At 36.0% G+C, this 14,719-nt stretch overlaps 1 pseudogene; it reads left to right on the forward strand.

Annotated features, from left to right (window-relative positions):
* Positions 1 to 845: 845 nt before the first annotated feature.
* LOC120113645 lies at positions 846 to 3,664 on the forward strand (annotated as a pseudogene).
* Positions 3,665 to 14,719: the final 11,055 nt, after the last annotated feature.

Raw genomic sequence — 14,719 nt, forward strand, 5'->3', positions numbered from 1 at the left:
TTCCAATATTCTTATTCGTCCAAGCTGTGCGTAAAATAACTGACATTCCAGAAGAACAAATTGGGATTGCATTTGGTGGTGTATCCATTGCTTGCAATTGTTGACCAAATAAAGAGAAGAATAATTTTGTTTTTAGGGTTTAAGGTTTCAATTTGAGGAACAAAATTGGGTTTGCTATTTTTAGTCTGATTCAATTGAGGTTTTATTCAGCTGCGAACGGTTTCCTCACATGCCACATCATCTTATTCCAACGGCAGTGAAATTGCCAATTACATTGGGAATTACAATGCAAACGAACTAAGTGTTTGATGACTGTGTGACAAGTTTTAAAAATTAAAGGGACCTAAATGCAAGCACCTGAAAAGTTTAGTGACCATTTATATACTTTACCCTAATTTTTATAGCTGCAAATAGTTTTCTCAAGTGCCACATCATCTTCTTTTAACGGCAGTGAAAAGGCCGGTTACGTCGAGATCACATTGCAAACGAACTAAATGTTTGATGGATGTGTTGCATGTTTTAAAAGTTGAGGGACCTAAATGCATGTGCTTAAAAAATTTAGTGACATTTTTATACTTTACCCTAGATTTAAAAAGGAAAGTTAAATCTCAAATGATGAAAATGTAAATTACATGAAAACTGATCTTCAAAATATTTTATTCCTTCTTTATCTACCTTTCATTGTTCCGTACAAGTCTAATAAACGACCTTCTCCTACTATTCAATTTTCCCTCTCCCCAAGCACCATTTTATTTTTTATCTCCCACTTCTTTATCTGCAACATTCCTTTCCGTTTCCGAGTTTTAGAAAGAGACTCAAAGAAAGGCTTAAGGCTTTCCCCTTCCATGGTGGAAATAGCAAAGTTCATGTCTATCAATGGAGCAAACATCAAAACAGAGTTTAAGAATCTGTTTTCAATCATTAAAACGAGAAGAACTGTTGCTTGCTTCTTGTTTGCCTTCGTCGGTTTCACTGTTTTCTTAGCTTTTAGCCCTTCTTCGAACTCTTCTTCTCCTTGGTTTTCAAATTCCAGTGACCCTTATAGGTCTCAATTTTCTTCCCTTTTTGATTACTTGTTTCCTAACTCTTCATCTTCTTCGTTTAATAAAACGTCACAGCAGTTACCCGAAACCCGTTCTCCCAGTTTGAATAATACCAGAATTCATTCTCGCATGCAAATCTTACTAGTACAAGCAACCAGGGTCAAAAGGAAGAAAATTCCAAGGGTAATCGGACTACAATCGTCTCTGAAAACGGTGGCGGTTCAGCTAATCAGAGTAAAAATTCCCCGGCTAAATCCGATTCTTCCGACAAGATAAGTTCGGAAAACACGAGTTTTCAGCATCCTAACACGAATACAAACAACACCCAGAATCCATTCCCGCCTGCAAATCCGCCTAGTTCAAGCAACCAGAGTGAAAAGAAAAAGGTTTCGAAGGCTAATCGGAGTACAAGCGTCGCTGAAAACTCCACCGTTGTAAGTAATCAGAGCACGATTTCTCCTGCTAAACCTAGTTCGAGGGCATCATCTAATAAAGGGACTGGTAATTGGGTCGAGTCATTGATGAATTGCGATTTGTTCGACGGAAAATGGGTGAAGGATAAATCTTACCCGCTTTATAAACCTGGGTCTTGTTCCTTTGTGGATCATCAATTTAGTTGTTTTGCCAATGGAAGGCGTGATGAAGGTTATCTGAAATGGAAATGGAAGCCTAAAGGGTGTATTCTGCCAAGGTACAACAATTTTTTATTATTCCTTTTACTAGTTGATCGACCAAGTAAGGGATTTACCCTTTAAGCACAATTGAGTGGATTCATCATTAGTGAAAAGTCAATCGAATTTAGCAAATTTATGTTCATGTTTCCATCTTTGAATTAATCGTGTAGGAAAGAATAATTTCATTTATTCATAATTTACACTGCTGACTATAATTTAGTTGGTTGTCATAAAATTGTATGAAGAAAAAACATTTGGTCAATTTATAAATAATCTTTTAATCAGCCGCCGATACCAATTTTTTTATATAAAAAAGTCGAAATCACAAGGTTAACCTTTTCTCCATTATTTTTATAAGTTCACATGGAGCGTGGATTTAAATATCGTATTAGAATAGCGATCATTATACAGTGATATTAGGACGGTCTGAAATCATTATTCTTTTATGCGATATATAATGATCGTAATAAATGTTTGCAATCGTATGAACGCATGTACCCGAAAAGGCTATTGTAACCGTAATTTAAGTTGAATGAATTTTGTTTATTATTTTTGAAGCTAATAAGAGTACTGTTATTTTTCATTTCCTGAAGAATGAATGGTGGGCACATGCTGGAGATTTTGAGGGGGAAACGACTCGTTTTTGTTGGCGACTCCTTAAACAGAAACATGTGGGAATCTCTCCTTTGCATTCTACGAGGCGCTGTAAAAAATCCAAAGATATTTACGAAGCTCGTGGAAGACATTATTTTCGAGGGGAGCCTTCCTACCGTGTCATCTTCAGTGTAGGTTTTATTCCTAGTTTGTGATAGAAATTTGCTAATCTTCGTTCCACATTGTATCTTTGATGAAACTTACTATCATGATGATGGATAGGATTATAACTGTACTATCGAGTTCTTTGTGTCACCGTTCTTGGTCCGAGAATGGAAAATGCCGGATGGACATGGAACCAAGAAGGAGACACTCCGGCTCGATCTCGTTGGAAGATCATCCGATAAATATAAGTCTGCAGATACTCATATTCAACACGGACATTGGTGGACTCATGAGAAAACTTCGAAAGGGTTGGTCTTTTATATTTAATTATATATGTACCTATTGAAGTTTCGTTGTATTATTGATTTCGATGATTATTTTTTGTGTCAAATTATGTATTGTAGGAAAGATTATTATCAAGAAGGTGATCATGTTTACGATGAATTGAATGTTCTTGAGGCGTTTCAAAAAGCTTTGACGACGTGGGCTAAATGGGTCGATGCCAATGTTGATCCTTTGAAGACTATGGTGTTCTTCAGGGGATACTCTGCTGTTCATTTCAGGTAAACATATTTGAACTAAATTTTACTCGTCTCTAGCTTAAACATCTCGGTCCATTGAAAATCAAACTAGTTATTATGATGTAGCGTTTCAAGATGTTTCAACATAGTTTGAACCTTTTTCTCCAGTGGGGGGCAATGGAATTCGGGAGGAGCGTGTGATACCCAGATCGAGCCGATCAGAAATGAGACGCTTCTAAGACGGTATCTACCCAAGATGTTGGTGTTAGAATCTGTGCTGAAAGGGATGAAAATGCATGTCACATACTTAAACATTACGAGATTGACAGATTTCCGCAAGGACGGTCACCCGTCGATCTACCGGAGACACCGAGGACATCGTATGTCAGAAAAGGAAAGAGCGGAAAGTGTGAAGCACCAAGATTGCAGCCATTGGTGCCTTCCTGGTGTTCCGGATTCATGGAATGAGCTTCTCTATTCTGAGCTCCTCGTAAAGGAAATTAAGATGCGGCAACACCAAGGGAAAGCTAGGTAAAATAAACCATGTTCACATAAAATCTTCGGATTAAAGTCACATAATCAGTACAGAGTTTCAATTTATTTGGAAATTGTTGACAAAAATAATCATAACATAAAATGTAGGATTTTATATATATTTTTATCCCTACTTATACATCACGGGATTTGGATATGGAAAATATTTTTTTTTAAAAGATTGCATTTGATCCAACATTTGATACTGTCAATTGAACCACGTTAGTATTGCATGCAACAATTTCAGTCGCTGTTAATTTGTATGATGGAAATGAACTCGATAAGAACATATCTGTCATTTTTGTAAGATTTATATCTGAATTCAGGGACAGATAGAGAATTTTATGTTAGAGGTGACTTTTGTATTTCATGCTTTCAGTCACTTTTTATAATGTAGCTGTATTAAATTTCATACTACTTTTTAAATTTGATTTTGTTTAAAAATATATATTTTTAAGTATCCATCAAATTATTTCAAAGGTTGAAGGAAATATTGTTCATTTTAGAAGCTTTTTTAAAAGTTTAGAGTTCGAACAATTATATTTGTAAGATAATGATAAACGGGTACAGTTTCGTGGATTTCACATCGTATCCGCTCCAATTGGAGCGGGGATGAGTATAATTTTAGCGGGTAGTGGGTGGGTGTGGATTTATAAAGTGATACCCGTCGTGGGTGGTGGGCAGGTAATGGGTTTGAGACATTGCCCGCCCCGCATTCGCCTGCCTCGCATCTGCCCGCTCAGCTAAATATCTATTAAATTTTTTGACCATTATGAATTTACGTGTAATTTTAGAGACTAATTTATAAATTTTAATATTGTATAATATATAAGATATAATTTAACCAAATATTAAGGATATTTAGTCTTTAATCTGGTCTTTAATTAGGGAAATATTTGGCTCTTTGATTAAACCCATAATCCCACTAACCACATCACTTTTCATGTTCTTTAGCCCATACTATCCATCCAAACACAAATTAGCCGTACTATATGCATTAACATCAAAAGCAGCAGTTTCCATATTCTTTAGCCCCTCAAAACCCATATTAGGCACATTATGAGCATTAACATCGAAAGCAACTCAACAATCCAGCTCTGCGACTACATGCTCCCTACAATCTGTTTCCATAACATTCGTAGAGTCACTCCTCTGACAAATTGAAGCATGCGTTGCTACCCCATCACGAACTGTCTGGGAACCAACTCCAACATCCCATTAGTTTGTTGTCAGACGGATCTAGATGGGTATGTCGCTAGTGGGTAGTGGGTGTGGGGATGGATTTGAAAATGTACCCGCGTGGGTGGGTGGATTTAAAAATTTGTACTCATCATGGGTGGTGGACGGGTGGTGGATTGAAAAATATTAGGTGGGTATGAGGATGGGGAGAGGGTATCCGCACCCGACCTACCCGTTTACCATCCCTATTTGTGTATTATATAAACAATTAAAAAAAAATAAAAATATTTTCTTATAATCTATTCGCATTATTAGAAAAATATATTTTTAAAAATTCCGATGTCCGATAACACGTCCAATTTTGAAGAATGGGCCTTAACCAGAGGTTATAGATTTGAATATGTTTAAATATAATTATTTTTTAACATTTTTTTGAAATGTGATCGAAAAAATATCTTAATATACGGTTAAAGAAAATATTATTATTTATATATAAAATATTATTATTTAGCGCTTTATCGGAAATGTTTAACATATTCAATAAAGTGTTACCTTAAATATTATTTTTTTCTATCAAAAATATTAATATTAAATACTTTACCAGAAATGTTAAAAAATTAATGTTTTAAGTAAAAAATAATAATTTTTTTAGTAATTTTTTTATCAAAAATATAAAAAAATATTAATATTTTCGATAATATTTTTTTAATCGTATTTTAAAACTACCTTACATTAGAACGACAATGTGAACGGCCCTTTATTGCAAAATGGAATGCGTGCCAAATGTGCACCATTAAAAAAATATATACAAACTGATCCTTATATATAAAGAAATAAAAAGTAATTAATAAAGCAGTAAAAACTAAAAGAAACGAGAGAACAAATCAGGAGCGGCCGTTCTTCCCTTGCCCAGAAGGATGAAGCGGTGAAGATAATAAGCAAGGAGAAAAAGTGGAAGATAGTTTTGAATCTTTATCGTTCGTTAGTATGGATTCTTCAGAGTGATCGGCTAAGGTGGATCCAGACAACGCCTGTCCTCACCGCTTGTTGGGTCGCTCGTCGGGGAGCCTCTTCCACCCAGTACACATCTTCTTCGCCTACTGAGGTTTCCATCGCTATAAGGTGAGCTGCTTGATTGCCTTCTATAGGAATGAATTAGAAGGCATATGAGAGAAAAAGAGCTGCCCGATTTTGAGCTTCCCATATCCATGCCCTTATTTCAGAATAATCCGGTTCTGCTGAGGCTAGTTTTGTGGTCACTGTTCGTGAGTCACCTTCAACGATGACCCGATTAAAGCCTAAATCAATTGCCAGTTCTGTTGCATGTACTGCTGCAAACGCGGAAGGTACGTTGGAGGTAAATCGTCTGCAAGCCCCGTGATTTTACCTTCTTCGTTTCGTATAATGACACCTGACCATGATTTCTTTCTGAATGTATGTATCTGGCATCATAATTTGCTTTGACAAAATTATGGGGCGGAAGGGACCATCTTACTTGTGCAGACGTGTTTGGAAACTGAGGCGTTTTGTGACCTCTGTGAACTCACGACAGTGCATTCGGATGAAGGTAATGATCTCTTCTTTTGTGGTGATTTTCCCTTCATGTAGGCTCTTGTTTCGTGCAAACCATAATGCCCATAAACTGACCATGATTTGACTCTGTTGTTCCTTTGTGAGATTTTCAAACAGCCAGCTCTACCATTCCTTAAAATCCCACTCTAGATGCTGTCTTGGCCATTGATAACCGAGATTGAACCAAACCTCTGATGTTAGTGAGCAGTCGCGTAGCACGTGTAGTCCAGATTCTATTGATGTTGTACAGAGGTTGCAATAAGGGTCTGCTGTTACCCTTCTTTGGTAAAGATTTTGTTTAGTGGGTACATAGTTTCGACCGAATTTCCACACCTGGATTTTGATTTTTCTTTGACAGTTTGTCTCCCAAATTTTATTATAAAGCAAAGCGTCTTCTGAAGGGATGGGCATGTTTCGGACATCCCAACCCGATCCGAAAATTTTACATCATTCACCCGACCTGAAAATATATATACAATCCACCTAACCCGAACTTGACCCAAAATAATAATAAAAATATTATTTTTATTAAATAAAAACAGTGATTTAATTAAAAAAATAATATATATATAGAGGGGTATTATTGTAATTATTTATAAATATATAAGGCAAAATTATATTTTTTTCCCGGGTCGAGTCAGGTATTTTTACCCTAAATCCGAATCTGACCCGCCCCGAATATCACATTTATAAAACCCAACCCAAACTCGAAATATTTTTAAAAAAACCCTATACGATCGGATCGGATATGGTCAAAATCTGTCGGGTCGGATCTCATACCCATCCCTAGTCTTATGGTGTGATCGAGTTGTTTTGTTGAAGCAACTTGTACCTACTTCTAACGCTATAAACCCCTGTATGTTCACCGCTCCAAACCTGGACGTCAGGTTTGTCAAACCTGGATTTTGGGATAGATTGGATCACTGAAGCTTCTTCTGTTCGAAAGTTTTTCATCGATGAATTCTTTTCTCCATGCTTTTGAATCTGCATCTATTAGGTCCTCCACCCGATCTATTCCTTCTATTCTCGGGGAAGACACATAGGTGGGCGTCACGCCTGGTAACCAGTAATCATTCCATACTGAGATGGAATGTTCGTTGCCTACTTTCCATCGTAATCCCTTTTCCAACAATCCTCTTGCACTCCAAATACTTCTCCATATGTATGAGGGGTTATTACCAGTCTTGTGTGAAGGAAGTTAGATGAAGGATAATTTTTGCTCGGAGAACCCGCCCAACTAGTGATGTTGTGTTAGTTATTAATCTCCAGCCTTGCTTTGCTAGAAGTGCTACATTGAACTTTTCTAAATCTCGAAAGCCCAATCCACCGTTTTCCTTCAAATGGCTTAAAGTTTTCCATGAACACCAATGAATTCCTTGTTTTTTCTCAGATTTTTACCACCATAATCTAGCCATGATCCCTTCAAGTTCTAAGCATAGGCTTTTTGTTGGTAATAGAAAACAATTCTTGGCATATTGCGGAAGTGCTTGTAAAATTGATTTGATGACCTCCTTCCCTCCTTGTGATGAGGTTCGAATACTCCCGTTATGGATTCGGTCTTGGAATTTTTCCTTGAATTGAACAAAAGCTTTTTTCTTGTTTCTGCCCACAAAAGCAGGCAAACCTAGGTATTTTTCAGGATTCGAAGTGTTGTTTACCTCAAGGATTCGACGAACATTCATCTTGTTTGAGACTATCACGTTTGTACTGAAGAATAGGCCTGATTTATCAAAGTTGATTCTTTGGCCCAAACTGTTTCCATAGGTTCGAAGTATGTTTTTTAGCTCACATGCTACTTTTGCCGTGGCCTCCCCAAAAATTATGCAATCGTCTGCAAAAAGTAGGTGTTAGATAGGTGGAGCATATCTGTTTATTTGAACGCCTTTGAGACTACCGAATAATGTGGCTTGTCTGAGTAAAGATGACAAACCTTTGCTGCATATAAGGAAGAGATATGAGCTGAGTGGATCGCCTTGTCTTAGGCCTCTTTGTGGGGTGAATGGATCTCCTTCAATTCCATTGACTATTACTGAGTAAGATATTGTGCTCACACAACGTCTAATTAGCTCAATCCAACTAGTGGAGAAACCCATTCTCTCCATGATTGACCATAGGAAAGGCCATTTGAGTCTATCATAAGCTTTGCTCATATCGAGTTTAAGGGCAAAGAAACCTGATTTACCTTCTCGTTTCTTTATGAAAGAGTGTAGCAGTTCATAAGCGGTGATAATGTTGTCCGTGATAAACCTTTTGGGACAAAGGCACTTTGTGCTTCATAGATGCAGACTTGAAGGGTCCCTTGCATGCGGTTCATAATTACTTTTGAGACAATCTTGAAGATGATGTTGCAGAGGCTTATTGGCCTAAATTGAGCTAATTTGACCGGCGATCGAATTTTTGGGATTAGGACTATGTGGGTGTGGTTTACCTCCTGCATCTTGAATTTGCCTTCCAGTAGCCCGATGCAGAATTCTGCGACTTCATGTCCGATGATATGCCAAAACCTTTGGTAGAATACTGCTCCCAAGCCATCCTCTCCAGAGGCTTTTAGGGGGATCATGGATTTTACTGCCTGTGTAATTTCTTCCTGCGAATAAGGTAGCAGATTGTCGTTCATGGCTGTTCAAATGCTCGGTTCAATCCCCATAAGGATGTCATTATCTAATCCTTCATAACTTGAGGTAAACAGTTCATAAAAATAGGACTTGGCCATGTTCTGGATTGTCGCTTCGTCCTCATGATATACTCCCTCTTCAGATTCCAATCTTTGAATATTGTTATGCTTTTTCCTTTGAAAAGCGAATCGGTGAAAAAAAGAGGTATTGTTATCATCGTGTTTTAGCCAGTTTGCCCTTGCACGTTGCTCCCAATAAAGTTCCGCTTTGTCAGCTTCCAAGTTTAGGTGAAGTTTGGTTTCTGCTATGTCCCCTAATATTTCGTCTGTCGGCGCTTGTTGCATTAAGTCTGACAATTTCTTTTTTAGTTCTCTTGTCGATAGTTGTTTCTCCTTACAGGTTTTTCGAAATCATTTGTCCATACCCTCTTTGACACGTGCTAGTTTGTCCAGAACTGATCCTGATGATTCTGACCGGATGTTGCTGACTTCTTGGACGCATGATTCTCCCATTAGCCATGAAGCTTCAAAATTGAAGTGCCAGTGACGTTTTGGAGTTTCCAGTCCCATTGTATCAAGTAAAAGAGGACAATGGTCCGAAAAGGAGTGGAGGAGCTGAGAGGTTGTTGTTAGGGAATAACTCCCACCAAATTTTGTTTGCTACCCCTCTGACTAAACGTTCTCTGATGTTATTGTCCGCTCTTCTTCCTCTTTCCCAAGTGAACCAGTGCCCAGTAAAACCAACATCTTCTAGTCCACAATCTTGCAAAACCTGGCGAAATCCAGTCATCTGGCTCCCATTACGATCTAGGCCACCATGTTTTTCATGGGAGTATAGAATTTCGTTGAATCACCTATTACCAACCAGGGTAAGGTTGGGTAATCATCGAGTTGTCAGAGTAGATCCCAAGATTCTCTGCGCTTAGCCTCTTCTGGTGCACCATAAAAGTCTGAGTTTTATAATAACGTCCATATGTGAGTTTGAAAAAGATTGAAGGGAGACATTACAGAGTTACGCCAAGCTAGGCTTAATCCTCCACTACTTCCCCTTGCGTTGATATCTATACCATGAGTAAAACCACACGATTTTCAAACATTCTCCATTCTGTTGCTTTGTAACTTTGTCTCCATGAAGAAGACCATAGCGGGATTAATGTCTCTCAGCATTTGCCGGATACGACCAACCGTCCGAGGATTTCCCAAACCTCAGACGTTCCAGCTTAAGAGTTTCATTGCATCTGGCTGGCCCGGTTCTTCAGGCCTGCCGATATCAAGTCTTGTTCTTTTTGATTGATGTGAGTCTCAGATTGAGGCGGTGGTGGTAGATTTGTGTCTTTTATTACTTTCAGTTTTATCTAATGGACTGTCTTCTTCTGTTCCCAACATATCCACATCCAATACTGCCGTTGATAGGGGTTTTAATGTGTGCTATTTGAAAGTGTGTTTGACTAAGGGGTTCACTCATTAACGATCTTTTGAAGAGTACGAGTTTTTTTTGTATCTGCTAATTGATGATATCCTTCTTTCTGTGTGTTCTTTTGCAACTGTTTTTGATTATTCCCTCTTCCAGCAGGGGTTTGTGAAGCATTGCCAAACTGTCCTTCCTCTCATAGCCAGGGGCTTGTTTGAAAGTTACGCTAACGTGGGGGGCTTTTAATGATGCGTCCCATTGTGGGGATCAAAGGTTGTTGTCCCTTGACAATGTGAAGAGGGTCTCCATGTCCCAGTTTACCACATAGAAAGCAAAAGAGCCTCAATTTTTCATACTGAAAAGATACATAGGTATGGGTTCCACCTGGCAGTGCAATTTTCTTTTTCCTTTTGAGTGGTTGGCTGATATGTACTTGTACCCTAATTCTCATATATCCTTTGTATCCCCGAGTTATTGTTGTGGTATCGTACAGGAGGAAACGACCTATGAAGCTTCCTAGTTGGTGTGCTACTGGCTACGATATGAAACCTGCTGGTAAGTCTATGATGCGAACCCAGAAGTTTACTGAATTTAGCGGTACAAACATTGGATCTTCACCTACTTGTAATCTGTGCAGTATCAATATATGGGAATTAAAATACCAAGGGCCATCCGAGTCTATTCCGTCAGCTTCTATCTCATGGTATAATCTGAACAAATATCGTCCTTCGCTTAATTTAGCTATCGAGATTCCTTCGATTGGATGCCAAACATTAGCCATCATAGTTCTCATGGCCTGCAAGTTGATTTGGCTTGATGTTAAGAAAAAACCTACAAAGCAATTTTCAAAGGAGATACCTGTCTCTCCCTCCTGCCCTGCGAGGAGTAAGGGGGCTTCTTCATCGTCTTCCTGATTCAAATTGTCCAACGTTTGCACTAGTTCACCCATAATTGAACGAATAAGCAGGTGGCTGCTAGGAAGAAAAACTCACGATAGATTAGAAAATAAATAAAAGGGCAGAACCCTAGAAACTGTCACAAAGACACAGAGAAAGAGGGCAAAACCCTATTCGCCAAAAAACCTTGGTCAATAAAATATAATTACTTTTAACTTAGAGGTTTATAGGGAGAAGATTGTGAATAATTTAAATATCAGTATTAAAAAATATAAAAGTAAATATTGATATAAGATGAGTTGATAAGAGGATAGGAGGAGTAAAACTAATCGTTTTGGATAAGCAATCACATTTGATTTTGAAGTCCAGAATATTAGTGAACTTGTAACGAATTTTCGAATAAGATTCGAACATATCTAAATCGAAATGTCATCTTATAATACAATTAATTTTTCAACCTATCTTTAATAAGCCAAAATCACGTAGCACGCAGATCAATTATAGTGCGGCCAATACAAACACTATTAGACTTGCCTTTCTTCATTAAACTGGAAATGTGGCTCCAAGTTAAGGGCGGTGCACATCAGCACGTGAAGATGGTCCCAACCCCAACTATTTCTTTCTTCGTTTTGCAACCCCATGATTCATCTTTGTTATTGGCGCAAACCCATGCCCTTCCCTTTTCTTTGGGTCCAGCTTGTTGCATCCTAAATACAAATGAAGTGTGGCTGCCGGAGCCGACACTGACGCCGGCGAGAGATAGAACAACCTAAAGATCTTATAGTAGATGAAAAAGACTAATTTGAATGTTCTGATAGATGACATCAGCAACGGGAGAAAATGCATTTACGTAGAGCTAACATCAAAGGAAAAGTTGCAATTTTTCAGCTGAAGTAACTCCGCGGGAAGATTGCTATGGAGAAGACACTCAAACTTGATTTTAAGGTAATCATATGAGACTGTATTAAATGCAGGCAAGAAAGGAATGAGCGTTTTGATCTGTGGACCACAATGAGGAAATACATCCACCTATTAAACTAGAGTTTCGTTTTAGTCCCCTTTTTTTAGGTCTCATTTTATATTACATATCCAGTGTGACGCATGATTTTATGTTAAATGGATGAATTTGTAAAATTTTAAAATGAACAAACTTGTAAAATTTTATGGAGGGTGAAAACACATTATTAATGAAAAATATACAGAAAAAAATTAAAATATAAGAAAATTAAAAAAAAAATCATGGGGAAAACTACCCCACCCATCCTCACCCGATTTATCCATGACCATATCAGTAGTAGTGTTTAATACATTCGTTGTGGACATTCTCTAAATATGTTAACAGTTAGCTATAAATATGATTCATGTTATTCTAGTTTATACCGAGTGTAATTTATTTCGATATGTGAAAGATTTGAAGTTTTTCTTATTTTTGTAACTTTAGCCATTTATTAAATTTATTTTTAACATGATATAAATATTATATCCTTATGATTATAATAAAAGCACAAAATATGACAAATATAAATATACAGATATGCATACTATGAATTGTGGTTGAAGTATCTAAACACTATGATCAACCTGAACATTAATCATTGTATTACGTAAACGAGTAATTTAATCATGGTATGTCTAACATTGAAATCAAGGGTAAACTATAAATTTAGTACCTAAACTATCAGTTTCGATCCATTTTAGTTTCTAAACTTTCAATTTTTTCAAAATCATACCTAAAATTTTATTTTTATTTCATTTTAGCACTCCTCTGTTAAGTTTTGAAAAAAATGAAAATCTAAGTACCAAAACACGTTTAATACCTAAACCATACTTAATAATGAAAGTCTAGGTACCAAAAAACATTTACTACCTAAATCATACTTAAGTTTTGGATTTTTTTTTTGAAAATTTAGGTACTAAAATGGATCAAAACTGAAAGTTTAGGTACTAAACACGTTAAAATTTTAACAACGGGGAATTAAAATGAAACAAAATGTAAACTTTAGATATGACTTTGAAAAAATTGAAAGTTTAGGTACTAAAACGGATTAAAACTGATAGTTTAGATATTAACTATGTAATTTACTCTAAAATCAATAATAGTTATAATTAAAAAAGGCTAAAGTAATCTATGTTCTGCCTCACCTTTTTCTATTTTTTAATTACAAGCAATGACATTAATTTTTGATTGGTCGTTTACCACTGATTTTCTCTTTATTTTTTCTTCCATCTCTAAGTTTTGTCATGATTTTTTTATCGTATTTTTAATTTTCTTCTTCTTTTATATATTTTTTCTTCTTTTTTTTTTATATAAAATATTGAATATTTTTATCTACTCTTGTAGCTGTTCTTTGTCTACTCCTGTAACACTTCTGATCTTTTTTTATGATTGAATTTGAGATCATCTTTTTAATTAGTGTTTATTTAATTATCTTACTGATCTAATATTATTTTGGGTCATCATGTTAGTTAATTTTTATTGATAGGTACTCACAATCATCAATGATAAGTTAAAATTGAGTTATGATAAAGTCAGTTTATCAACGTTTCATCATTGTTATATACATTTTTACATTAGTGTTTATTGTCTTTATATTTTATCATCGATAATGGTGTTTGTTTGTATCAATTTTTTTAAAGTTGTTTAGTTGAGTTTTTAGAATAGTTCTGTTGTGCGGCAGCCTAATTTAAGGTTAAAAAACTACTATTTTGGGACGCAACTAAAAATGTGATAAAAATCATAACATTTTAAGTCACATTTTTAGTTGAACGCAACCTAAAATATTACTTTTACTAATATTTTTTGTTGAACTTAAAATATTTCGAAGAATATAACACTTTCGGTTGTCAAACGAAAATGTTATGAAGAATGTACTTTCTATTTAACTGAAAATGTTAGAAAAATATAACATTTTAAGTTGCGTTGCGTTCAACCTAAAATGTTATGATTTTTATCGCGTTTTCGGTTACGTCCCAAATTCACTGTTTTTTAACCTTAAATTAATTTTTTTTTGTTCCTTAGACTTCCCCGAAATTCCCGCTTTTTAACCTTATCACATTTTATTATCATTTTAGTCAATAAAATTAGTTGCTATTAATTAATAAACTAAAGTAATAAAAAAGCATTAAACATTTACCACTTTAAACATATTTTTGATGACGAGATCTTTGTTGAATGGAAATAAGGTTCTTAAAGGCTTCATGTCTCGTGTGGGAGTAATAAAAACTCCCTAAACTTTATCACTGGATGTGAGTAATCGCCCATATTTTGTCAGTGAAGCCTTCACTTATTTTGAGGTTTATAGTACTTAAATATTATGTCTAAATATATTTTGGTTTATAGATTGATTGTGTCTTTCTAAATACATGTAAATTAGTAATTTGATTATATTTTGTAATAATTATTTATATATGAATTATTTTGACACATTTTCTTCCGTCTTGTGATATATTTTTCGTGTTATAATCTGGGAATGAACGATGATACTAGTAGAAGGAGACAGTGGCAAATGCACTCAG

The sequence above is a fragment of the Hibiscus syriacus genome, unplaced genomic scaffold (genome assembly GCF_006381635.1).
Source record: "Hibiscus syriacus cultivar Baekdansim isolate YM2019G1 unplaced genomic scaffold, ASM638163v2 tig00110213_pilon, whole genome shotgun sequence".
In the NCBI taxonomy this organism is placed as follows: Eukaryota; Viridiplantae; Streptophyta; class Magnoliopsida; order Malvales; family Malvaceae; genus Hibiscus; species Hibiscus syriacus.